The sequence below is a fragment of the Ptychodera flava genome, chromosome 9 (genome assembly GCF_041260155.1).
Source record: "Ptychodera flava strain L36383 chromosome 9, AS_Pfla_20210202, whole genome shotgun sequence".
Classification (NCBI taxonomy): domain Eukaryota; kingdom Metazoa; phylum Hemichordata; class Enteropneusta; family Ptychoderidae; genus Ptychodera; species Ptychodera flava.
Window position 1 is genome coordinate 24,924,971 of NC_091936.1, and position 26,705 is coordinate 24,951,675.

The 26,705-nt window shown below is 38.1% G+C and overlaps 1 protein-coding gene across 6 annotated transcripts in view; it reads right to left on the reverse strand.

Annotated features, from left to right (window-relative positions):
* Positions 1–26,705, reverse strand: part of LOC139140464 (parathyroid hormone/parathyroid hormone-related peptide receptor-like) — a 163,725-nt gene that overhangs the window by 85,010 nt on the left and 52,010 nt on the right. For 5 of the 6 annotated variants that reach the window (XM_070709753.1, XM_070709758.1, XM_070709755.1 and 2 more), the window contains one exon: positions 19,014–19,180. The gene's annotated coding sequence lies outside the window, so the exon portion shown is untranslated. Of the gene's footprint in view, positions 1–2,851; positions 2,960–19,013; positions 19,181–26,705 lie in introns of those variants that run through there. The other variant, XM_070709754.1, reaches the window with a different exon arrangement.

Genomic DNA, 26,705 nt, shown 5'->3' on the forward strand with positions numbered 1-26,705 from the left:
TCGCAGAAATTCAGTCGGTGAAAAGATTTTTAAAGTAAATAAAAGAATACCCACCGTCATTCATTATATCGAGACTGCGAGTAAACAACCACAATACAAGCAACAGTCCTCAAAACGTAACTCTTGTTCAAGTAGGATCTGACACCCATGAAATGTATGTACTACAATACAAAAATGTCCCTTTCAGAGACAAAAAGGGGGTCTGAATAGCTCCAGACAATCAAAAATAATAATGGGGGAAAATTGAAAGGCCTTTGTCTTCACCGAGTAAGATTCTGCCTTGATGTAGACAGGCACTGTGTTCGCAAATGGGTTCTGGAACAGAAGCAGCTATGATTGACACGTCATGGAAAAACGGGCATCTCCTTTCACCAAAACGCGCAATGTTAAGTTATGGAAACGGAAAAACAGTATCTCAGATTGTAATATGCCTCTTGCATAAACAGTCTTGCATTTTGGTACAAATTTCCACTACGATACATCCATTCACCACGGTCACTGGCTAAGGGGATAACATATATGTACGATGTTAACGAACTTTACCACTCTATCGCGCTACATGAGCATTGGATGCAAACAAGTGCATATCCTTTAGAAATCGACTCAGTCAAACAGGTCTTGCTAGTCCTGTTTTGTGCGTGCTCTGGGCATGTTATTCTTTGTCGAGTCGGTATGGCGCCTGTTTATCTTCACACGCCAGTGTCAAATTTTTCTCTTTCAGAAGTCAAAGCTACATAGAAATAGTCATATTATTCTGGGCAAATTATAAATATCATTGTCTGAAATATTGCATATCTTTTCTGTTTGATGAGTATTTGCTGTTCATCGTTTTACACTTGTACCTGTCTCATGCTAAAGAACTGTCCTTGGTATTTTTAATGTTTTTTTTCTTTTTGCATATTCCGTTTGACATGTCCACAATGCCCATAAACAACAAACTAATTTATGCACATAATAGACACAAAAATGTGACCTAGTCAGTCGCTCATCATCATAACAAATACCAAATCTAGCCTGGTAACAGTTTGTCTCGTAATTAAAAACGAGAATTCTTCTCAAAATACGGGAGGGACAATCTACAACGAAGGTGTAAATCGTTCACATTTTAAACGACACCCACCGCTCAAAGTTCAATTACCTTAACTTGAGCAGTTTTTGAATGTCCAATTTTCAATTTCACGATATCCCCATAAATTTTTTAGTGCTCACTTTGGGAATAGCTTCGAGAGCATTAGATCACAGAACACGTACAACTTATACTTTTCTTCGCTGCTTCTTGAATAAACTAGTGACTTTTTTCATTTAATGTACAAAAACCGAAATATCGTTTCCTTGCACTTACGGTATTCACATTACACGCAATTTATATGGAAATCAAACTTCACATTAAAATTAAGTACGTCATGCAATTGTATAATCAAATATGTTTTCTCATAATTTGGCGCCGCGAAAAGTCTGTTCAGAAAGTCTTGCAGTCACTATTATCCGCTTTTTGCGTACTTAAACACCCTAGCAAAATGATTTGCATACGACAAGTCTCATTAGCGGGAGAAATCAATAAAAAAGTCAGGGAAATATTAAATTCCAAACTCATTTGCCGACTTTTGGACTAGAATACTCTTTAAAAATAATTTAAGATCCTTCATTTGTCACGGTAGCCAATAAGTCAGATTTTAAATTATTGACAATCCAAATTGAACACTGTGTTGATTTCATACCAACTCATTCAACTATATCACCAACTCAATGTCGCGTCGCGCAACAGCTGGTAATGTCGACAGACAAAACCCAACCGGTAACTATCTCCGCGCATAATTTCTTTCATAATTTGCGAATATGTGTCTTCTATGATGCATTCGTATGAAAAATCGTCCATAGGAACAATGTGTAGCGATACGCAGTAGCACGCAGTTTTTAAGGCACGTCCTTTTGAAAGAAGTGTGAACGGCCGAAGACAATTGACCCTCAATAAAGATGAAGACAATTGCCCGACAAAAAGGATATGAAACATGAAATATTCGTCCAAGGAATGGCTCAAGCTCATTCCATGAGGAATGTATTTACGTCAATGACGAGTTGAGCATTATTTCATCGAAGCTGAACCACATCATAATGTAGTGAAGACAGCGACGTTTGGAATTCCAATCAGGCATCGCACTGTCATTTCGAAATTTGCGTCAGTCATTCGTGACAGCGAGCTAATTGACACGTTCAACTCTAAAAATTAATGGACTGAAACACTAGTCATGTCTAAAAGGAAACGATTTAGGAGTTTAATCTTTTTAAAAAATCATATAGATCTTATATGAAGTTCCCATTATGGTTGTTTTCGATAATATACTGAAATTTTAATGACGGCTGCTGTGCACCTATGTGTCTGCACAACGGTCAACACCGGTCGATTTTACCGACATAGACCGCGACAACCATCCCGTCCCTTATTGTCACATCACGGCAGCTTTATTCCATAGCATACGTTAGCGACTGCAAAAACGCGCGTTTGCAGTGTTATGTGATACTATTTGCATGTACACAAAAAACTGTGCTAAAGTACGGCATGAGAGCTCATCACTGTCTGAAAAGCACCTGTCTCTGCTACATCCACACAGAGTTTCTGTTTGCTTTTATGACTTTGTTTTGTTTGTGGCCAAGCGCTTTTGGCCAAAAGAGCAGCTTAAAAAATTAAAAATGAACACATCTAAATAAATTTCACGAGGTGTACCATTACTTGGGGTTCAGCAGCAAATTGCGAAAAACCAAGTAAAAACAATAACGTCGGGCAAAATCAAGAGAGATTGATTTGAGCGGCAAAAATGCCTAATAAGTATGGTTAAGTTGCGTATTTACTCACATACTACTGTCGTAGTTGCCAATCTTCTCCCCTTCTTAAGGTGCCATGCACATACGTTAGAGGTTCGTTTTCCCGAAAGACTGCGAGGCTTGCCTACTACACAGTGATTCTACCGACGCATAAATCCATATGAACACAATAACCTCGCTTTGACGAGCTGGGCGATTCCACTGACGGGTAAGGGCAGTCTGGATGTGAGCAACCTCCTTTCCGTGGCATTTATATGATATTGAACTTATGACCAAAGGAACATATCTGTCCCATGGGGTTTGGGACAATTTGGAGGTTGAAATGTGGGCGTTATGCTGGTCTCCTGTTAATATATGGTTATGTGCCTTGTACCATGTGTGAATAATTACCCTCTATTCCCCCTATCTAAATTTTAATGTCCTGGCTTTTAGAAACACATACAAAAATAGCAGACTTCAATTTTTTTTCTCAAATCGAAAGTTCGTTTCTTTTTAAAACCGCATCTCAATGCAAAGCCCTGACGCCCTTCGATCGGTTTTGATTTTTTACAACCTCCCACTACTTTCGTCAATTCGCTAATTTTAGCAGGCGCTCGATGACGGTCCCTACTTATTCTTGTATGCACGTACGCAGATACAAATCGAAGAGCTTTCAATTCTCTCCTGAAGACAGATGGTGGGAATATTTTCAACATATGGGTATTACTAGTAGTTTCTGATTTTTTTGGAAATGCCTATGTCATGGTACCTGCCATGATTTCGTCCTTTGTTGACGAGTCAGATTGAAGTAAATGCTCCTCAAGTCCCCTCGGGTACTCAGTGAACGGTAGGACAAAAACGTTATAAGTATGTTTTACAAAAAAACTGACAAACTCTTCCTACTCTATCGAATATGCGGTGTCTCCAATCGGGTTCGAACTCGCAACATATATACGGCATCCAGTCACCAAGCGGAGAAGCGACAGACAGAACCAGCCAATTTCCCACTCTCAAATAAAAGAGTGCATAACCGGGCTAAGTTGTTACATTTTTCTACCTGCGACCTCTCCACACGTTGTAGATTTCAGAAGCACTCACGCTCTGACACTCATTATCATACATCGCACACAAACTCCATCGAAGCAATGAATGTATCGTTTCAACTGGGCAAAAGATAGCCACGGGGACAATTTCGTCCACCAGCAAAGTGATCGATGCAGGGTAGAAAAGTACGGTGTTTTCTATCGGGTTCGCAGTCACAGCATATACGGCATCCAGTCACCTATAGAGGAGAAGCAACAGACAGAACCGCTCGGCCAAATCCCCATTCTCAAAAAAGAGTGGTTCAATAACCGGGCTAAGTTGTTACATTTTTTCTGCGAAATGTGTAGAAATGTATACTAAAGATTCACCAATCACTTCCATTAAAATCACCGAATGATCTTATCAGAAGGCAGTTCTATTTGTCCGTTCGGGTCCCAAGCTATATCTATTGCTGTACTTTGGTGTGGGCGACACTGGATTGGAATACTTCGATCATCCACACATTATGGTCGAAAAATATGTTCTACAGGTTCAGTTGAAATATGGACAACGTATTTCTTTTTGGTCGAGCTTCATATGTCATTATCATAACGAATAACGAATGTCATTTTAAAACATGTAATAATCATAGAAATGTTCCAAGATCCTTTGAAAATTCGTCAACTGTCGTTTTTCCTGCATTTTTCTTGGTTTGTCGTTTTGATACGTATAAAAGTCAGCCTGAATTTACCATGACATGGAATGGCTCCTCTCCGCCAAAGTTTTCACATGCAACATATTTAGAATTTAACTTATTTCACATTACATGAAACGACTACGGATTTATGTTTAAACATTTCATCCAATCTGTCCTCAAAAACTAACTGCCCCAATAAATTATTCGACATGGATTAGTAATTGAGACACTACTGACGTCTCACATTACCGCATGAAGCGTGACTCATACCATTTTTATGCAAAAGTTTTAAATTTCAACCTTGCAGGATCCACATCAACCACGTGACAATTCCAGCGGAGGAAATGTAGAATAAAAGGAAGATCCGTTTCATGATGAATGGAAAGATACATACATGGGATACATGATACATGGGTCTTAATGATAAAACTTCATCTAAAATGCTTTCTAGACATTTTCTGTTCTAGCTTTGCAATAACCTCATATCGTGTACATTTTTGAGAACAAGAATTTGTTAATAAATGGTCGCTTCCAATGCATTTCACAGGAAGTGTCATTTTAAGAATTGCACCAACGTGTTATAGTGGTTGGCACACACTGATTTTACACACATAGATACATATCTTAATATACTATATTGATAGATTGATAGATAGACAGACAGACAGACAGACAGACAGACAGATAGACAGATAGATAGATAGTGGTTGGCACACACTGATTTTACACACATAGATACATATCTTAATATACTATATTGATAGATATACAGATAGACAGACAGACAGACAGATAGATAGATAGATAGATAGATAGATAGATAGATAGATAGATAGATAGATAGATAGATAGATAGATAGATAGATAGATAGATAGATAGATAGATAGATAGATAGATAGACAGACAGATAGATAGATAGACAGACAGACAGATAGATAGATAGATAGATAGATAGATAGATAGATAGATAGATAGATAGATAGATAGATAGATAGATAGACAGATAGATAGATAGATAGATAGATAGATAGATAGATAGATAGATAGATAGATAGATAGATAGATAGATAGATAGATAGATAGATAGATACTATAAATGGATTGTTCAACAATGAGTTTCTCACAGAGACGGTTTACAGTGTGCATGTCAATACCGAGATAGATAGATAGATAGATAGATAGATAGATAGATAGATAGATAGATAGATAGATAGATAGATAGATAGATAGATAGATAGATAGATAGATAGATAGATAGATAGATAGATAGAAATGGATTGTTCAACAATGAGTTTCTCACAGAGACGGTTTATAAAATGCAACATTTCAGAGTGTTGATTTCTTGCTTAAGCCTAGCCTGTGGCTTTTTCCGTTCAAGGACACAATTCGTGGCGTTGGCGTTCCATGTGAAACCTCGGAATACCGTGACATTATCAGAGGTATCAAAACCGACTTTGCTGCCAACCATGGAGGATATACAGGTAATTGGATCCCAAACAACTGTCGCAGGACACCGCGCAAACCGTGAAAATATCTTACAAGTGATAGTCGGCCACTAAGGTACTGAAAGAGGACATAGTGAAGTCTGTAAACTGAAATTAGGAGGAGCGCATAGCGTGTGGTGAAATTACATACCAGCGATCGAGGCTCGAAAACTGAGTTCAGAGAAACAATGAATGCTATGAATTAGACGAGCAGTAGTGGCAAGTAAGTGACGAATAGACCATCTTTAAGTGGATTCTTTGAAAAGCAGTGAGCTTTCAGTCTGTTAATGATTGCGGATATTGCTTCCATCGTGAAAAAGCATCTACTCCTCTTTATCTAGCAATTCACAGTTGTTTCGTCGCTGCTGTAAATGTCTTCTAAACAAGTGCCAAATTGTTTGCCAATAGCACAGACAGCATCAATATTTTCGACCGATTGTGCCAAAATTGATCTTTATACCTGTATCTGATAAGTGAGGACGTGCTTAAACCTTTCTGAAAGAATGGACAGTTGAGAAAAGCTTTTTTTCCTCAAAAAGATATTCTTAGTTTCTATTATTTGCCTTCCTACAATCAAGATACTTTGAAACCGATATGATTTGGTCATCGCAAACCGCAATATTGATTATTCCGCTACGAATGGAGCTTCCTGCGTCACTAAGCTCGACTATGGCAGCTGCTTTTTTAATTATTGATTCCTCTATTTCTTCAGGTAGATAACTTTTATCGAATTTGGAATGACAATTTTCGTTCTATGTCCGGGCGAATGGCGCCCAAGTTGCGCCAACTAAATCTCCGAGCTTTTCTAAGCGTCTTCGTAGATTGGAATATATCTCCGGAGACAATCGATCGCGGTAAAACATCTTCCAGATGGTAATGCTTCGATTTCTTCGGCGTACAATGGGTAAACCCTTCGAAAAACTACCACAGGGACATTGTCAAGCAAACCAGTATAAGCCTTAATATATGAATTTCAGTTCACTGGCCGGGAAAAATCCTTTCCTATAAGTATTCTTTTGCATAGCCTCAACTTCACTTCACACGTGTCTGTTTCTCAGTTTGAAATGCCATTTAAGAATGTCCAACACAAATTAGGTACAATGTTACCAAGATGAATTTTGTTCCGTCCGATAATCCCGAGACATTTTCGGGAACACGAAAAAGGATCCAAATTTTCATACATTCATGGTTTGGACTAGACTAGTCAACCATTATAGTCACTTGGCGTTTTTTTATGTATGATTAAAGATTCTCAAGTAATTCACTTACATTTATTTATTTCATTGTGAAATAGCAATGCCTAAAGACTTGAGGCAAGTATAGCTTGGACCCTGTATTAAGTTTTTAAAGCATTGGCCAGAGCGATGCAAAGGCACCTGTGTCTTACATAAGCGTTTGAATATGCGTATGTCTATTGTCTGTCCTTTACGACCTGATTGAATTTATATTCCTGTTATCTGTCCATTTATTCGTTCATTCGTATTTACTGATAGTTGTAAATATGCCTTGTCTAATTTTGACCACCCATGACACTGCAAATTATGGAGTAAATTTGTTTTTTGTGACAGGTATTACTTATCTACAATGCCTGAAAATATCTCAATATTTTGGAACCAGTAGATCTTGGGTTATTTATCATTTGAAGGCACAATAGCTGTACTCTTTCATGATATGTTTATCATTATTGTTATAATAGAAAGCGGATACACTTTCTTCGTCTACTTTAGTATGTTGAAAGCATTACCCTAGTCTTGCAAACACTACCGATGGTGTACGATATGATATATCATTATAAACGATTTCTCTTCGGGACGAGACATACTGGGCATTTCATTTCGAGACGACTTTGCGAGAAGAACAAGATATTGTGTATATAAATACGGTAGAACAATGATACAGAACACTCAACAGTTGTTGAGCACTTGATCTACAGTCAAGGTAGGATACTATATCATGTTTAGTGGCAGTGCAGTATCAGCCAATTTCATTGGTTTACGGACAGACATGGAAGTCTAAAAACACCATTAATATATTGTCGTTTTCCTGATACGATTACAAAAGTTATTTTGTAAAATACATGCAAAAAGTGATGCCGGTACGTGCTAAATATCAACTTGAAGAAAAAATGGCAAGAATATTCCTTTTCGTACAAAAAAACGTCATTCTTAAACCCAGCAGGTGCCGTGATCCTGGAGAGATATATGCAAACAAAGAATAGATCCCTAGTCAGTCGCCTAATCATGGTAAAAGAGACAGGAGTTGTAACTCTTGCTAATATTTTCATTATTTTGTACAAAAAAGAAGCACATTTTCTTTTTTCTTCCCCTAGCCTTAAAGGGGGCTGTCGTCGGAATTGCGCTCGAAGGTCGCTTGGGACCCCTACGACCGATGTAAACACTGTATCCAAGGTACGTTGACGATTGAAGAAAATTTAAACATGTTTGTCATAATGTACATCGTAAAATTTAAATGTTGCAGCTATGGTAACATGATGCATCTATATATAGTGCATTAAATACAATGTTTGTAGACAAGAAAGTCACACATGCGCAGTTACGACGACCGATTCCCTTTAAAAACACAAACTGGTCACAATATGCGATGTTATTGTTGACAAATGAATAAGAATTCAAGAATGGACTAGATTTTAGTTATCAACAATAACACACATACGTACTTTGTTTACAAGTTATATACTAAGCCTTTCGACATGACTTTTTAGAGTGGAACAAGGAAATGTAATTTTCAAGAATAAAAATTTAACACAGAGGATGTTATCGTACGTGGAACTTTACTCCATTCTTTGATCTTTAGAAGGAATCTTGTCAGCAAGTATGCATATTCTGAATGTTCGACCGAAGGCTGAAAATCCCTCAACTGCAGTTGAAGTTACCATTGTCATAAAATAAACCAATGGAATAATAATAAAAAGACAGTATACAGGGACAAATGTAGACTGTAAGTGTAGTGTACTAGTTTTCTGGTGCTATTTGATATCACTTCTACAGTGTCGTGTACCACATCACTCAACCTGTTTCCACCTGAACAACGGGAAATTGAACAGATACATTGTTAATCCTTCCCATTGTTCTCTAAAGCATTTCAACCAGTTTGTATATACCACATCATATCTCATGTACGCTACAATTCTATACTCTTGCATATTTATGAAAATAAAAATTGTCACCGCATGAAAAGTATAAATGTAAATATTTTTTCAACACAAGCTTCTCTCATTGTCTCATCGCCGCTACCTCCATCATAAAATGTAAATTGTGGAAAATTATTCAGCCTAAAGCGACAGCTGCACGTGACAACGACATTGATGTGCACATACTGTCTTTGTTGTTGTCGTTGTTGGTTATATGAGTTTTGGCGGTCACTTGCTTTATTATATACTACTCGGAACAAAGCTCAGCATTCTGAAGCTCGGATTACGTAATGAGTATGTTCAGTGCAGGCGTGAATATATGGTAAACAAACTATTATAATAATGATATTAGGAGGCACCGTGGTCCAGTGGTTAGGGCAATGGACTAACTATCTAAGGATGGTGAGTTCGAGACCCGCTTCAAGACCCGGTAGGTCCAGAGTAATGGACTCACTGTCGGAGGACGGTGAGTTCGAGACTCTAGCACAGTCTCGTGCCCCTGAGCAAGGCACTTTACTCCTCAGTGCTCCATAGGGGTTAGTGGGTTATGCGTATCTCATCCTGTAATTGGGCTAATGCCCGTTGGATGATGGACTGTTAAAAAATTAAGGACACGTTGATACATCGAAAGTCTATTAATGATATCATGAGTAAGTGATTGGATAGTTGAAGCCATAAATGGCCACAATTTATGGTTCATAAGTGTTCTAATTTGACAGACAAGTACACCCAGATTATTGTATCATACAGCTTATGTGCAATTGATACAGTTTATTGAAGATGTGTTTACTCGTATGTACGTCCACATCAGAGATACGAATTACCAACACACACACACACACACACACACACACACACTCTCTCTCTCTCTCTCTCTCTCTCTCTCTCTCCCTTCTCTCTCTCTCTCTCTCTCGCTCTCTCTCCCTTCTCTCTCACTGACTATATATATATATTATATTGTATATTATATATACAAATGACATATGTCGTTGCCCTTTTCGTTACTTTTCGCAGCAATTCAATTCTCCGTTTATTGGCAATTCAGAAAGCTGATAGGCAACTAATGTATCACGAATGTGAAATAACGTACCCTAGTATGGAAGGTTATAACTCCTGATATCCGCTGCATAAGTTGAGTGTTATCGTCATCATGTATCCAGCAGAGGCACTTAATTATACACCATACACTTGTGACATAGGGTGTGCATTAACTATATGCTAAATACTCCCACAGGCTTGTAAAGCAGTTGTTGATAATCCTGATAAAAAGCAAGGTGGGTCCATGACGCTGTAGCCAACAGTGCAATGCGTGATAAATCAGTGTTCGACGCACTTCAAAAATGGCGTTCCTGCGTATCTTCCGCGTTGATGTGTTAACTGATCTAACAACTCCCCTGATGATCCTTTAAACTGAGCGCGTTTCATACTGGCTGATAAACGCTGTCCATAGGGTCAGATGTTTGCAGAATGCAAAACTAACCAGGATGACAACTATATGATACAGCTTCTCTACTCTAGCCTGAATTTTGCAGTGTTCTTCCCGTTGCGTGTACCTGGGAAACATGTACTGCCGGCAGGTGGTGTCAGCTTGCAGTATCCTTAAACTAACGTTCTAGGTAACTACCTCGTTGACTGTATTACGATGCAGTTTATTCGCCCGTTGCCACGCAAACGCGTGTTGCTTTATGTCTTTCACAAAATGACAATCATTCGAAAGAGTTTACTCAATTCCATAGATCACTGACAAAAGTTCCTAATATTGTAAGGATGAGACTATGAGACTAAATGGTTTTTCTTGTATGTCTATAAGGCTTGGAAAATTTGTGTGACAAATACTATTTAATATTTCTCCTTTTACAAAGAAAATCTCTTTATTATTCACCTCCGGCTAAATTGCGTCGGTTGAACCTAAGGCTCCTTTCAAATGCGTGTCGTAATACATAATGAACTTTTTTAAAAACTGGGTCGCAGCTAATTTACGCACGAAGATGAGTGTCTGCAGAAATGATTCATAGGACATAGAATGGTAATGTATAGAAAAGTATTTGAAAGCAATTTTGTGCATAAGGTAATTGCTCGTAGTTTTATAGGTTAAGAGATATGGAGGATAATACATCTTTTAAACATGTGTGCTACAGCAAACCATATGTAGAAGTATCAAGCATTGTAGATTGGTAATTTCCTCGTGTCAACTTAAAGTCTGCAAGAGTCAATTGTTGCTTGAATCTAATATATAGTACTTGTTTGAAATATAAAATTCATTCTAAAGTGATCAAAAATTGTCATCGTGCTTTTGTAGGGGGAGGGGTATTCAAGGGAGCAAAAGGAGGTTATATGTAAAAATAACAAGTTATGATAGAATAGCGTGCATCTGTATGCTACACAGTTTGTTTTTCCACAGTATGGAAATATTATCTTGACAACTTACAAGTTGGAAAACACTTTTCAATAAACCTCTTTAGCTACAGATTATTCGCTGTTAGTCATGAAATTCTGATCTATATCCTTAACGAAAAGTCTGTCACTCTATTTTGGAAAAGATGGAAGGTTTATGATTGCCACCTTGCATGATGTACATGGCTATAGTTAGGTAGACTTACGTACATACATACATACATACATACATACATACATACATACATACATACATACATACATACATACATACATACATACATACATACATACATACGACCTACCAACATAGCAACCTAATTACCTATATACACACATGAATATATTATTGCTACTTAATGATTTATCACCCATGATATTGCGTCGGAGGTCAGCCGTGAGATCAGAAAATCACTAGCTATAAAAGGAAAATCCGTTAACTTTTCAGGAAGTCATAATGATTAGACCACATTTTACCGATAGTCCTTGGGGGCTCACAGTGCCCTGTAGAATATTTATTACAACTGTATGGCCTTCGCCCTACATATTTTATCGAAATTTGAATTCCTGCACTATAAAAACGGCAAACGATATTCGAGAAAGTTGCTTCAAGTGTCACAATTTTTCGTCATCGATTTCCAACGTCATCCATATTACTACGCCATTCGCGCACCATAACTATAAACAATGTATGTAATCAGTTATAGGATGCCCCTAGGTACGATATCCATTTCCTGTCAGACAAATTGATTGTTTTACGACGAATGCAAAATAATCGACAATGCTAAATCAACGTTGGCACATTTTAACTCTTTCGGGACAGCAGTGACCAGGGAACCTGTAAAGTCACATTTCTACTGCGGGAAGCGCCAATATTCACAACTCATCCACTTTTTGGTTCATATGGGTTTTATTCATGCAAATAGGATTAAATCTGGTAAACAGCTTTATGTAGGTGGAAATTCAAAATATGGTGAAATGCCGGATTTTATTGTCAGGCAGGCGCGGAGAAGTTAACCTAGAATAGGTTGGGTAGTTAGGGTCACTAGCGTTGAATCTTATTCGGAATTGTACATATATATATATATATATATATATATATATATATATATATATATATATATATATATATATATATATATATATATATATATATATATATATATATATATATATATATATATATATATATATATATATATATATATATATATATATATATATATATATATATATTACATTCGAGGAAACCATTCTCATGCAACATCTAGCGTTAAAATCAAGAGTCAGCGTTAGGTTTGTTGAGATGCAAATTCCTCAAATTTATTAATGTTGCGTTTCGTTTGCCGTACAAATATTAGACAGTGAAAACTTCATTTTCTTTGTGAGAGCCCAAAAAGAGTTCACACAAACTCTAACCGAGAACAGTAATGCACACACTCTCATGTAATTTTGGTTTCGCTTATTATGTTTCTTCTGACCCGTCACAGTCAAAAGTAGATTATCACAGGAAAAAAAATAAAACATATTGCAGTACGGATAAACCTACCGATAAGTCGAGCAAATATAACATTGACACGTTATTTTACATTAATTTTCTTTCCATATCAAAATTTAATGTTATATGACTCAGCAAAAATTAAATAAGCGAAACCCAAATTACATGAGCTGCTGTTAATCTTAAATTTTGAGAGATCCAAGCTTTCCTCTTCAAAAAGACAGCCACTCTGCACATTGTGATTAATTTGAATAAAAGTCTATCAAACGCGCGATGTATTTTACACTGAACATATTCTTACAATACCAAAAAGTGTCACAGTGCCAAAAATTCAAAAATTGCTTTTAAAGTACACATTATATTCTTTTGATAAATGTGGAAATACAGGCTGTCGAAAAGACTTTCTTTGTATCTGTTAATCATTATAACACATACTCATACTTCGTGTCTACAAGTTGATATCGTTTAATTTTATTGATTTTCAAACATAGACAGCAATTTTACAAATTCAGTTGTGCTAACTTAAACACATTCTCATACTGTACCGTTTTAATTATGACCGCCTTTCCCAAGCATTAGCGGCTGAGTACACACATAGAATGGCTGCCACATATCACATGTACGATGTTTAAAATGACATAGCCTTATGCCATCGATAATGGTGAAGAAGGTATGAAATAACGTCCTCATTCAAAAAGACGAACCACAACTCGACAAGACCGACTGACATCCCTACAGGGCTAAGTCGGTAGAACGACCCCCAGCGACAGAGGAGTCAAAAGCACGTTAGGTAGTCTGACCTATATACTTGTACAGCACTCAACTATTTTTCACTTTAGTGAAACTTGCTCAATATTACGTTCGTTCGACAGAACTTTCTATGCTTTTTATTAATTTCCCGTCTAACGATGGAAGGTCACTCCCAGTGCGCCGATATTATTTGCAAAATAAATGAGCTTTACTTTACATGACAGGAATACGCTGAACGGGTATCACAATAAGTTGATGATCTTTTCACATGTTGTGGCTAATTAGGGAAATTTTCACATCTGGACACCATTAGCCGTTTTGAGGGAGCGACCATTTGTGTCATGTGAGTAGTTCTTAATACTGTATAGTAATGTAATATGTAACTCATTGTGATATGTCTTTTCACGCTTTTTACAAGTGAACGAATGAGATCACGAAACTTGATAATTTGTTGTACCAACATATTTCGTTGTCAAAATTACATCAATCAGCGATCGGAGGGCACACTATAAGGTTTTGTACTTACGAAATCACCATGAGATTATTTTGTTTTCGTTTTGTGTCTAAGAATTTAACTATATATAACATCTCCTCCTACTATGTAAATTTGTCAGATTTTTTCACCTGCTACGAAATGCCATTTTGTGGAAACAATATTCCTTTCAAAATTCGAGTCATGATGCATATTCATCTAAAACAATATGAATTAATGATCTTGCGGGCAATAATTCGAAACATTGTAAAAAGTGGGTCGCCGCTAATTAACAGACAAAGATAAGCTTTTGCAAAAGCTTCTCGAGGGACAGAGGATTGAAATGTTCAGAAAACACGTGACAGCATTCTTGTACAAAAAAGTAATTCCTAGTAGTTTTATAATTTACTTGATATTAAAAATAATTTCTTTATGAGTCTATCCTTTTACACATCATGCGTGCGATTTTCGTTTTTATTTATTTATTTATTTAGTTTCTTGTTGTTTGTTTGTTTGTTAGTTTGTGTTTTTGAGTTGATACAGTTTGCGAAATAGAATGACGTTTGCTTTAAATTACAGTAACACGCTGAACTAATGAATTTTTTTTTCATCTCGACACCAAAAACTATTGCGGTTATCACAGAGACCTATTACAAATCTAAATACTGTAAATTTATGTAATTTGTAACTCATTGTATTCCGCTTAGTGGAATGTGATGTTTCAGGTTACGATAAGTCTACTCAAGCTTTTAAAAACGCGAACGAATGATTACGAAAATTAATAATACTTATTATACCGTCATATTTCGTTGTCGAAATAACATCAATCAGCGATCGGAGGGCACCACTATAAATTATTCCACTTACGCAATCACCATGAGATTCAATTGTTGTCGTTCTGTGCCTATAAGCTTAAGAGTATTTGTGTCAAATACTAATTAATATTTCTCCCCTTACAACGTACATTTGTCAGATTATCTTCTCTGCAACCAAAGACCATTTGGTTGAAACAACGATCCTTTTTAAACTCAACTTGTGACACGTTTCCATGAAACATAATAGTAATTAATGCACTAACTTGCGGGCAACCATTCGTGACCTTCTTAAAGGTTGGTCGCCGCAACAGTGAACGCAAGAAGACGAGCTTTTTGAAAAAAAACTATTCAAGGAACATAGAATTGGAATGGAAGGAAAACACGTGAAAACATTTTGTGAAAAATTTCATTGATTTACTCGTATTTTTATATAATTTATTTTCTTTTAAAAAGTGTTTCTTTCTGGTTCGTTAACTCATGCAAATCATTTCATACCATTTTCGTCTTTTTTAGGTTTTGTTTTGTTTGATTCTGTTTTTGCGGTTTTTATGCTCATTTGTACAAAGCCCTTAATCTAGCTATGCCTGGAGTAAACGATTCAATGCTAATTTGTTGAACTTTTGACAGAAATCGTTTTACTTTTTATAAATTCCCATCTGACGATGAAAGATCCAACTCAGTGCACTGATTCTATTGACGCAATAAAATGAGGTTTGCCTTTGAATGACAGGAACACCCGGAAAGGGTGTCACAATAAATTGATGATCTTTTCACATGTTGTGGCTAATTAAGAAACTTTTCACAGCTGGACATCTTGAACCATTTTGGATATCACAAAGAGGGAACGACCATTTATGTCATGTGAGTAGCTATTCTAAATTTTATAAATTCATGCAATATATAACTCATTGCATTCTCCTGAAAGAAATTTAATATCTGAAATAATGATATGTCTATTGACGATTTTTACACGTGAACGAACGATTTATTACGAAAATTGATTATATTTGTTACACCGTCATATTTCGTTGTCGAAATTACATCAATCAGCAATCGGAGGGTACCACTATGATTTCTTTTTACTTACGTAATCACAATGAGATTCCATTGTCAATCAGCAATCGGAGGGTACCACTATGATTTCTTTTTACTTACGTAATCACAATGAGATTCCATTGTTTTCGTTGTGTGCCTGCAAGCTTTAAAGTCTTTCTATCAAATACTAATTTGATATCTCTCCCCTTACAACATACTTTTGTCAGATTATCTCACCTGCTACTAATGAACATTTGGTGGAGACAATGATCCCTTTAAAAATCGAGTCGTGATATGTGTCCGTGTAATACGATAAGAATTAATGATCATGGGACAATACTAGTCTTCTTGGTGTGCTACTGTAGAATGTGTTAAGCATTGTTGACTGTTAATTTACTGACGTCGAATTAACGTTTGCAAGTGCCAGGAGTTAAGAGAATCTAATATTCATTATATGTCAGCAAAAAACTCAAATTTCAATATGATGCAAGAATCAATGTATATGTAAAATATTGATATTGTTAGAACAGAGTAGCGTTACTGGTAAGTTATACTTTACATATTATTGAGCCCTGCAATGATAATGGCTCATCGGATCCGAGGCCGATCGGGTGTTCTGGTTCGATGCACAGTTTTCTGGGTCGCTTGAAGTCTGCCTCCGCGATATTATACATTACACAAAATAATGACTTTTCGTGTCCTGTTCGGAAATTTGTTTGATATACGATGACAGCTCTTGGCGGCTTGTGTAGAATCCTAATTTAGAATGTGAATTGATTAACGCAACCCCTGTCAAGTAGTAGCTAACTAATCGACTGATTAATCAAGGGGTGGAAACACGTGATGGAAGAGAAGGCTGGTTTGCGAAAATTTAGTTGATTACTTATTCACCTGTCATTATAATGTGTTATGAAAACCGGCATTGTTGACCCTTTATTCTCTCTACGTCCTAAAGGTGGATTTCGGTAACGGAAGGAAGTGCACGGCTCTAGGCAATGCGCTCACGAGAATATCTTTACGTTCACTTTACTTGACAAAGAGCCTTCGGTGGTAAGAAGTAATTACGAGGAGTCGCGCCTCAGGGACCCTCTGAAATGGATCCTCTGTAGACAGTGACCAAGTAGAAATTTAAACACATGTGACATCCTCCACTGTACTCACCCCACTTCAGTTGAACTTGTTTTATACATACATGTGTAGAGGCAGAAATGAAAATTATCGAACTGACATTACGAAAAAATCCGCAAAAAATACACCAAAATCACCAACAACTTAAAGGCGCGGGTTATGTTATCCGCTTTATCACAAATCAAACTTATTGACTTGATAAGGTTTAAGGTACTACCACCATGTTGACAGACCATGTCATTGGGAAATAAATTGACTTTAAGATGCTCTTGCAAGCAATGAGTAAGCTGTTTGGCTGTTTGAGGAGTCAACGTGGTAAAAATGCTCGCAAGCCATGCATCATATTAGGTAGGAGTTGATCATCCTAGCGGGTTTAACATAACTGGTCTAATTCAGTATGCGCCGAGCATATCAAATGTAGACATGTGAACACGGTAATGTCCTGCACTATGATATTTCTGTCCAACTAATAACGCAGTCGTAGCGTACTCTCAGCAAACAAACTAAGGTACAAACTGGCTGATAATTCTCGCTAGGGTACGAATTATCCAAATGGAATCCGCGTTGACATTTGCCTTCTGCTGATTGTGTGTGTTATCGGAGCGATTTTTCATTAAAATGATCAATTTTAATGGACACGGCCATACAATAAAAATGTCGAAATGATCGCTTTTGAAGGGATATCTTAAGTTTTCCTAACATTCCTCTCCTAAATAATGTCCATCTATACGGAAAATTATTAATCTGCACGATAGGAACATGTTGACTTTTGCTGGTGGCGTCTTATGTGGCGATTTACTTTGTGTCATAACCATGATAAAGATATGTGTTTCTCTGATTGTCCATAGCAATTGACGATGCATTTCAACTTTCCAAATCTGAATGGAGTTCCGTTGCGCGCTCTGCATCGGACTTGAGATATCGTTTAAATTTTGAACAGCTTGTTTGGATTATAATTAGCTCCCTAAAAGCATCCTGTACCCAGCTGTTATTGCGCAACAGAAGCTAGTAAACAGGTTGTTTTCAAATTCATGAGGTAATGTAATTCCTAGGCTAATGTTTATTCAATTTGAAAAAAAATGGGGCTGTGGGTGGACAGAAGCGTGTATACAATGAGGCTACATCCTTCTCCATCGGCAATATCACCTGAAAACTGATACTTTTCCGAGTGCCCTATGCTGACTTCATTGCCTTCATTTCCTAAAGGGCAATTTTTCGTGCGTTCTATATTCTTTAACGATTGAAGAAAAGGTGGTTTGCGTTTGGTTCAAAACAATACCAAGTAAGCCAGGTGCCGCCTGAATTGAATATTAAAAAGCAATTTAGCTTGTGGATAAAATTAATGAAAAACTGCGCATCATAACAAGGGCATTTTCACGTTCTGAAAGTTCTGTTGCCAGGAACCTGAAGGGTTACAATCTCTGAAATCCTTTTGACAGTTCTTTGGTTGTTAACATGTGATGGAAACAAAGTCGAGCTATTCCATACAAACGTGATCATCTCCTTTACTCAAATCGTTTCCATCACGTTGAAATAGAACACGAGATAAGGAACAACAAAATTGCTATTTCTTGGAAAATATTCACAGACAGATGTGATCCTTCTGTTCGCGGGCAAAACTTAGGCGAGCTCGTTGCATTTGCGTATACTATGACATGCAAACGAATGACAACCAGTAAAAGGTTTAGATAAATGGCATCGATACTGATTCTACAAAGCATTAACTTCTCAATATGATGATTGTATAGAAGTTGTTTCCTTCTTACCTCGATTTCTACTTCTGGACCAAATCTTAATCAAACTATCGACCACGTTTCTACGTTCTCTCGTTCTTCTCTCAGACTCTTCAAGTTCTTCTTGAGCTGTTTCGTTACCAGAGATTAGGCAAAATGACGGGTTGGTAGTAGTTTTACAATCTGATATTCACAGGCACCTGCAATTGAGAAAACAAATTAAATCAGCGGGATGATAAATGCAATCTAACACCCGACAGCCTGTCAACCAATGATTATTTAGAAAATGAGGCGTATCTCATTGGGTGCCGTAACACCAAATCCACACGTCACGTGTTACACAGGCCGCACTTGCATGTTTGCGCTTGCAGGTGGCAACACTTGCATGCCTTTTGTTTCCATGGTCGTCTCGGTAGACTATTGGCTTTTCATATTAAAATGAGCTTAAAAGGTGTTAAACTTTTTGGAGGCTTGGTTTGTGGTTGATAATTACACGAGATTATGCGAAACATACGACGAGATGGCATCGTACTGCCAGTCGCGTAGCAACCATAGTTACTTTGTGAGCTCATAGGCCAGAAACACTGCCTCACGCCGATCAAAACATAACACGCCAGCAGTTTCATAAACATGTCCTTTCTTGGCGCACGTGTAAAAGACGGTATGACTGACCGTAAACCATTGAGTAAAACCAGACAGTATCGATAAAAGACTTTCAAATTTGGTTCAAACACACTCATTATATATTCATAAAAATATGAGAGGAATTTTTAAAACGGTAAAACCCACTTTCCTGAAGCTCGAAACACTCCCGTTTTCGCCAGCACATCAATTCCGATCAGAACCACACGACAACAACAACACAAGCTTTGTCGAACATACTTTCGCTTAACAATTGGTGAAAATCCGAAAATTACCGAAGGGTGCATGGTCGGCACTCTTCGGAAAAGGGAGCCAAGAGCTTCGTGAGGCGAGGCAAACATGGATTGCTTACGTAACCGCTTCACGCCTTAAACAATAGCTGTTGCCACTCTGTCTATGATATTACTCTGTGGTACTGTCTATAGAGTCTAATCGACCTGACTGATATGACCCAGTGCTCGTTGCTGTCCACGCTATCTGATTAAGGGTGCCTAGGTCAAGGTTAAATTTCACGTTCTGTTCACTGCTCGAACTCACCAACCGACTCGTATTCCCTCTATGACTGGCGACATCGGGCGACACCGAGTCGGGTATGTTACTTGTGAATGCTAATGTTTGAGCAGAGCGGTCTGATGCAACGTCATGTTGCCGTAGTTGTCGTCTTATTAAGGAATTGAAAATGTCTTTTCCAGGATGTTGCTGGCAGCTGCGTCTAAAAAAGTATGCCCGTGAAATATTGTTGTTACGTAGAAGTCAAATAGTACGTGCGGGATATATACATTTTGACGGGTGTGAACTTGCAAAACGGTGTAATCGCCGATTCCACTACACGTAGTTGTTGGCTTATGTGCGGAATTTTGTTAAGCCTTGAGGTTCGGTTTAATGCGTTTGGGTTCAGGGGACAAATTAGAGCAATTTGCTGTAATTTGACAATTGGATTATCCGTGATATATGGCTCGGCTCCAGAGCATTTGCAAATTTAAAGCTTGAGTAAACCAGCCATTGCCGTCGTCGCACTCAATAGAAAAGTGCATTTAGTGTAGTCGACGTAGGAGTATCCATGTTGACAGACTGCACTGGATAAAATCTCTTAACTCTACAGGGTTCCCTACGCGGTTAAAGTGCACAGATACCATAATTTTCATTTTGAATTACCTTTGAATATTATGTTCGAAAATTTAACATAATGTCAAAACATATAGCAAATTGAATATGCACCTATTTAATAATTGCCGTCAAATCAACTTTACCTTCTCTCCTTTCCAGATCCAGGTTTTACCGCCCCCATAAATCGGACAAATTACAGTAACAAAAAGCTCAAATCGTGTTTTGAGATAGACGGAAATGATAATATAGTACAATTCTGAGTGATTACCTTTGTTCCTATAGAAACACCCCGAAGTGCTATCATGTGGAAATGAAGCTTTTACTTTTAAAATACGGAACTCGGCAACCTGCAAAAAGACGCCGCTGTAGGTAAGGCTTTGGTTCGCGAAATGTTGCAGTACTGTTGGAATACAATTTAACATGAATGCCAGCTATGAAGTAAATTTCTAGTCTTACGAGTGTAACACTTTTATCTCACAAATTTCGTTATTTCAAATCGCCACTATAACCATTTCGCCCCTGGCATTGATTTTTCTCGACTGGGGAATGCCACGTGCTCTATTGAAGAGAGCTGGCCAGGAAATGGCAGGAAATCCACAGCATCAGAGAGGGCATGTTGGGATAAAAACACGTGCCCGACTGCCTCGGGATAGTTGCAAATGAGAACCTGAAGTACAGTAATTTTAAAGTCTTCGACCATTCTGCGTATTATAGCAAAGTATACCGTCAAGGTACGTCCCCTGTCAACAAGCAAAGGTACAATGTTCACGAGCACGCAGATAGAATACCTATCCTATAATTTACGACATGTCCATGTGTAAACTTTGACTAAAACTGTCACGGAAGGTAAAGCATACAATCCTCGGTGTGATATTGGTCTGAACAGGTGAGACTCCCTAGCTCAATACAAAAGACATTCTTCTACAATTTATCAAGTTAACAACGCCATGGATTTTCCCCTACCTATATATACTAGACAGGTAATCATTTCGTTTAATTTGCTTCGTACTTCTATCATGTATGTAACATATTCTTCAGAACCCCAGTGCCACATTGCAATGAGAAAATAGTATGAGGTGCCTATGAATGTTTATAACTCGGATGTACAGTTGTTGGACGGTGATGACAACGTAAGTTTTAAGATTGTAACTGTAGCAGGATACACACCGCTGTGAGATGTCGTCTTCTCGTTCTGTTTTCAGGAAGTGCACGTAAGCTTGTCAGGGAAATGCAAATGCGTGAGATGATAAGAATTAAAGCGAGGCTCACTGAAATTGAACTTTTATGTACACTTTCTCGCGTTGGCACTTTTCTGGTTGAGTGCAGTGGGCGTTGATCGCAACGACATCTCCCTCTCAACTCCGCCTGTGTGTGCATGCTTCACATGCCAAACTAAAGTGATCTTTGGAAAAGGGCACCGTTATAGAGTTCGCGGAGTAATATATTCCGTCAAGCTAACTAACAGAGTAGGAAGGTTGTACTTAAAAGGGGACGACCAGATTTGATGAAATTATTTCCCTTTTCCCATGTGTCGACCTTAAATTCCTTACCCTCGCCTACAAATTTGATCAGATCGGGAAGGCTTACGGATATTTCGTTTCCTGATCGCATCTACAAGCTCCGGCGCGTCTCTTGGGGCCCCTGACTCAGGCAGATTTTTCGCGAGCTTCTCCATCACTGTCCTGTCTGCACATGTCAACCTGTAAATTGAAACGTACGTCGTCGGTGTGTCTGCAGCGAGCTCCCTGTCGGACTACCTTAACCCTTCCTTTTAAACACATGCCCTCACCTCGGGGGAATTTCGTCTTGCCAGGGGTACTAATGTCCAATCAACTCCCTATTCAAGACATTCTTCTTCCTCAAACAATAAGACGGACAAAACCCTGACCTCAAATGCTTCCGAAAGTCGGCTAGATCGGTCAGAACTTGTACCTATCTTGTTCTTTTGTGCATAGATACGAATTTTGATTTTTTTAAATAAAACAAAATCGAAATATTATTTCTGTCACGTAGTGTCACTGAGCCGCATGGATGATTACGATACTGTGTTAGCGGTGGGTATGGGTATAATTATTGACCTACATGTGTATTTCTAATGTAAAATCTCTGTAAAACGCTGACATACAACGCAGTATGATTCGATACTTGACTGCTGGGCTCTAGACTAAAGTAACGGTAAAGGTTAAAATTGAAAACCCCGCAGATGTGAAAATGAGACTTTTCTCCCGTCAAGGATCTTGCAGGCATACGAGGGCCGAATGCATACATACATACATACATACATACATACATACATACATACATACATACATACATACATACATACATACATACATACATACATACATACATACATACATACATACATACATACATACATACATACATACATACATACATACATACATACATACTTGCACTATATGTTTAACTTTTTGTATCGAGTTAAGATTGATTCTACTCGTGATGTCTTCCTTACAAACATTTGACTCATCTTTGAGTGCAATCATTCGTGTCTCTTTCGTGCACGTACTGCCCTCTATGTGCTAAAACTCACGACGTGACAGATCGGCAACAAACATATTCGTTTGTGCGTGGAGGTAGACAACCACCTCCGTAGTCCTTTTATCGCAAGCAGTGTGATATCGTACATTTGCAACTGTTTTACAGACAATATATGCTAAGTCTTGCTCTCAAACCACGCTTCGCCGGACTTCATTGCAGAGTATAGGCTTTCGAAGACCAGTTTGGACCCTCTGCTTTGGGTTCCGGGGCAAAAGTGCCAGAAAACATTATCTATGCACTGTTTTGTAAAGTTTACCACGATTTTTCGCTTGCGCCTTATTTTTTTGTCTGTGCTGCAACTACGCTCTATAATACCTAAGTCCATTATTCAAATAAGGCGTAAACCCTTCATCTATTTTATGTCACAACAGTTCGTGTAATAATTTCGTGATTAGCTCTTCGTACAAATTGAAACCGCTCTCTTCAATACCCAAGTGCGCATCTGAGTGACTTATATGCGCTGATTTGAATATATTTTGTACAGCCGTCACGCTCCTTGTCAGATGCTAATTAAAATTACGAGAAAATGGACGGGTTTGGGATAGGGGAAGTTCAAGAGACACGTGGAATTACTTTCTCCAAGGTTAATAGAACGCCAAACTATTTACTTATTATTTAAGATGGCACTCGGCCGGCCTCAATGAAATGCTTGGCAACTGGCGCATAGCGTTGCTTGTGCAATGAGCAGGATCAGGCCAGATGATGTGTAGACTTTTTTGACTTTAATAAGATGGGTAAATGTGATCTGTCGATCGTGACTAGGTTGCAATATTTGCAGAATCCTTCTTTTTAAACAGGGAATAATTCAGAGCAAAGAATTAAGGAACTCGCACTCCATAAAGGTTATGACGTTAGGGGTCGACAAATTACTTACTTCATCGAACGTTTTTTTCCCACGAATAGCTCTCCTCAATCTTTAGACATGTACGTAATGAAATGAACTCTGCTAAATTATCCAGATACGACGATCCTTTGAGCGGAACAGCCTGGATAACCATAAACCACTAAGCCGTCTTATTTTATCGCTATTGCCTTCTTATACGATACGGCGTCTGGGAAATATTTTCTTATCCCACATAATATTGGCAAAGCGCAAGGCTCATGCGTGAAGCGGTATAACGTTTACCGAGATGCCTCGTGCATCAAAGGTTACAACCGGGTGATTTGATTACGTCGTCCCGCGCGGGAACAAACAAAGCGTAATGAACAATTCTTTCCCTTCCAAGGTAACATCCCCCAGGCCTTCGATAAAGTCCTCCCCGTGAAGTCGCATTAATTTTGTATGGTGAGGCAATTTCCCGTGATTTCCGTCTCGGCTGATTGCCGACTTTTTTCATTCTTTTGGAGGGTGACCCTTCTGCGCAGCGCAGGTCATTTTTTTAAAAAGAATATCATTACGCTGGTACTATAATTCAGTCTTTTGTGACGGACGCTATTTGTTTACACTTCAGTATCGGAGATTTCAAGCGATGCCGACGACTTTCCAGAGTCACGGACTGATCGGAAACGCTTCATCATTACATGACGTAAATTACCATATAACTTTGAAAAAATACGATGAATTGAACTGAATCAAGCTTTCGGCACGAGCTTGGGTATCGCTATTGAGCGGCTAAGACAGCCAGATGTATTCCACTTCTCCCCTTACCCGTCTACGAGTTAACGACTCTAACGGTATTTTCAGTGCTCGAGTTTCCATATGCCCGGGTGAATGACTTGACACCTCTCGCTATCGTTAAAGCTATCTCGGTCGTCGATAAAGCCATTAAATTCGCGCCATCGCTCCTACTTTTGCGCAACAAGAAGTAAGAACAGGAGATAATAGCATCGGTTTTGATATCCGGAACGGTGTACAAAGATCACTCCAGCGCGATGATATGTGTGTGTGTGCGTGATGTGCATGCTCAGTAGAATTTTCGGAGTGTGAAACCTCATGACTAGCGAAAGCTTCTTTTGTGAGATCTTTTATTAAGAGGCTCCAAAAGCTGCAACTCTGGCATAATTTTCAGGATTTTATTTTCATTTTAGTAAAATTAGTTTCTGTAAATGTACCTATTCTACGATGCGTATATAAATATCATTTACTAATAACTGGAACTGCATGTTAAATTTACGTTATAAATAGGTACCAACTCAAATAGGGCCGCCCACTTGTATTTATGCAAAATTCAGGCGTGGTGCACATAAGGCAATGTCAAAGAAAGTTAGTTGTCATTCATTGGTACACAAGCCTGAAAGTCGCCACTTGGATGTTTTATTCTCTGTTTCCATATTGAAAATGGCGGGAAATTCAAGACCTTCAATTATTATCCCACTGTATCATATATGTATGGTGTTACTGTACTGAGTAAAAGTGCATTTCGTTTCATAGAAAGTAACCGAAATGGCTAAAAAACTTGAAAATGTTTTGATGTTCACAAATTTTAAAGTGATAGACTTCATGGACCTTTAACATTCCGGGCCATCAAATCAAGGGTTTATAACATTTTGTGATAAGCATTTTATCACTTTCACAGTAAAAAAACCAAAAGATATTCGGATGTGCAAACTTTAGGCGTATATTTCACCAGGCCAGTAAGTCTAATAGAATTTATCTCGGATCACTCAGGAAAAAAAACGTTTATAAAGGTTACATTAGTTTCGACCCGAGTCTTAGTAACCTGTCGCATCTTACACATGTCCTCCTGAACACGATCTGACGACGTTTAGGCTGTTATCGGCATTTTCTCTCAAAAGTCATTAAACGTCGCTTCCTCTCGAGACTACGACTTCATATAAATCTTGATAATATTGACACAGTGTCCCTTTTCGATCTAAATCAAGCTCGATTTAATCGATCTTTGGCATCGGGGCAACTCGTCCGCGCGTACTTTCAGTGTTCATTAAGCCGAATGAAACACAGACCGATTAGATGCCTATCGTCGAGCGAGTTTTTTTTTGTTGTTCACCGCCGTCACGACAAATGTCATGTGCTATTTCTAGCCGAACTGGAAAGAGTTTATTTAACAAGACGACAACAGTCACCGAAGAGCGGAAATTGACGAATTTACACTGAACAGCAGGAGACGCCGCTTTTTGCAGAATTTCGTCGAGGTACTATGTGCAAATTCTGACCGGCCTTGCCCTGACAATTGTGGTGAATATTTGACTCGTTTGTCAACGATTGGCGGGAAATCGATCACGATGAATGTAACTTCTGTCCCGACAATTGTCGTGAAAATTTGACTTGTTTGTCATTCGCGCCAAAACGATCATGATGAATGCAACTGTTGAGAAGCTTTCATACACGTCTGACCCTAATCACTTCCGATAAATTCTGATTACTTTTTTCACTTATCAAATGGCGTTGGCAACCGTGTTCGGTTTAGATAAAAATTTAGAGTCGTGATCAAAACACCACCTTCTTTCCTT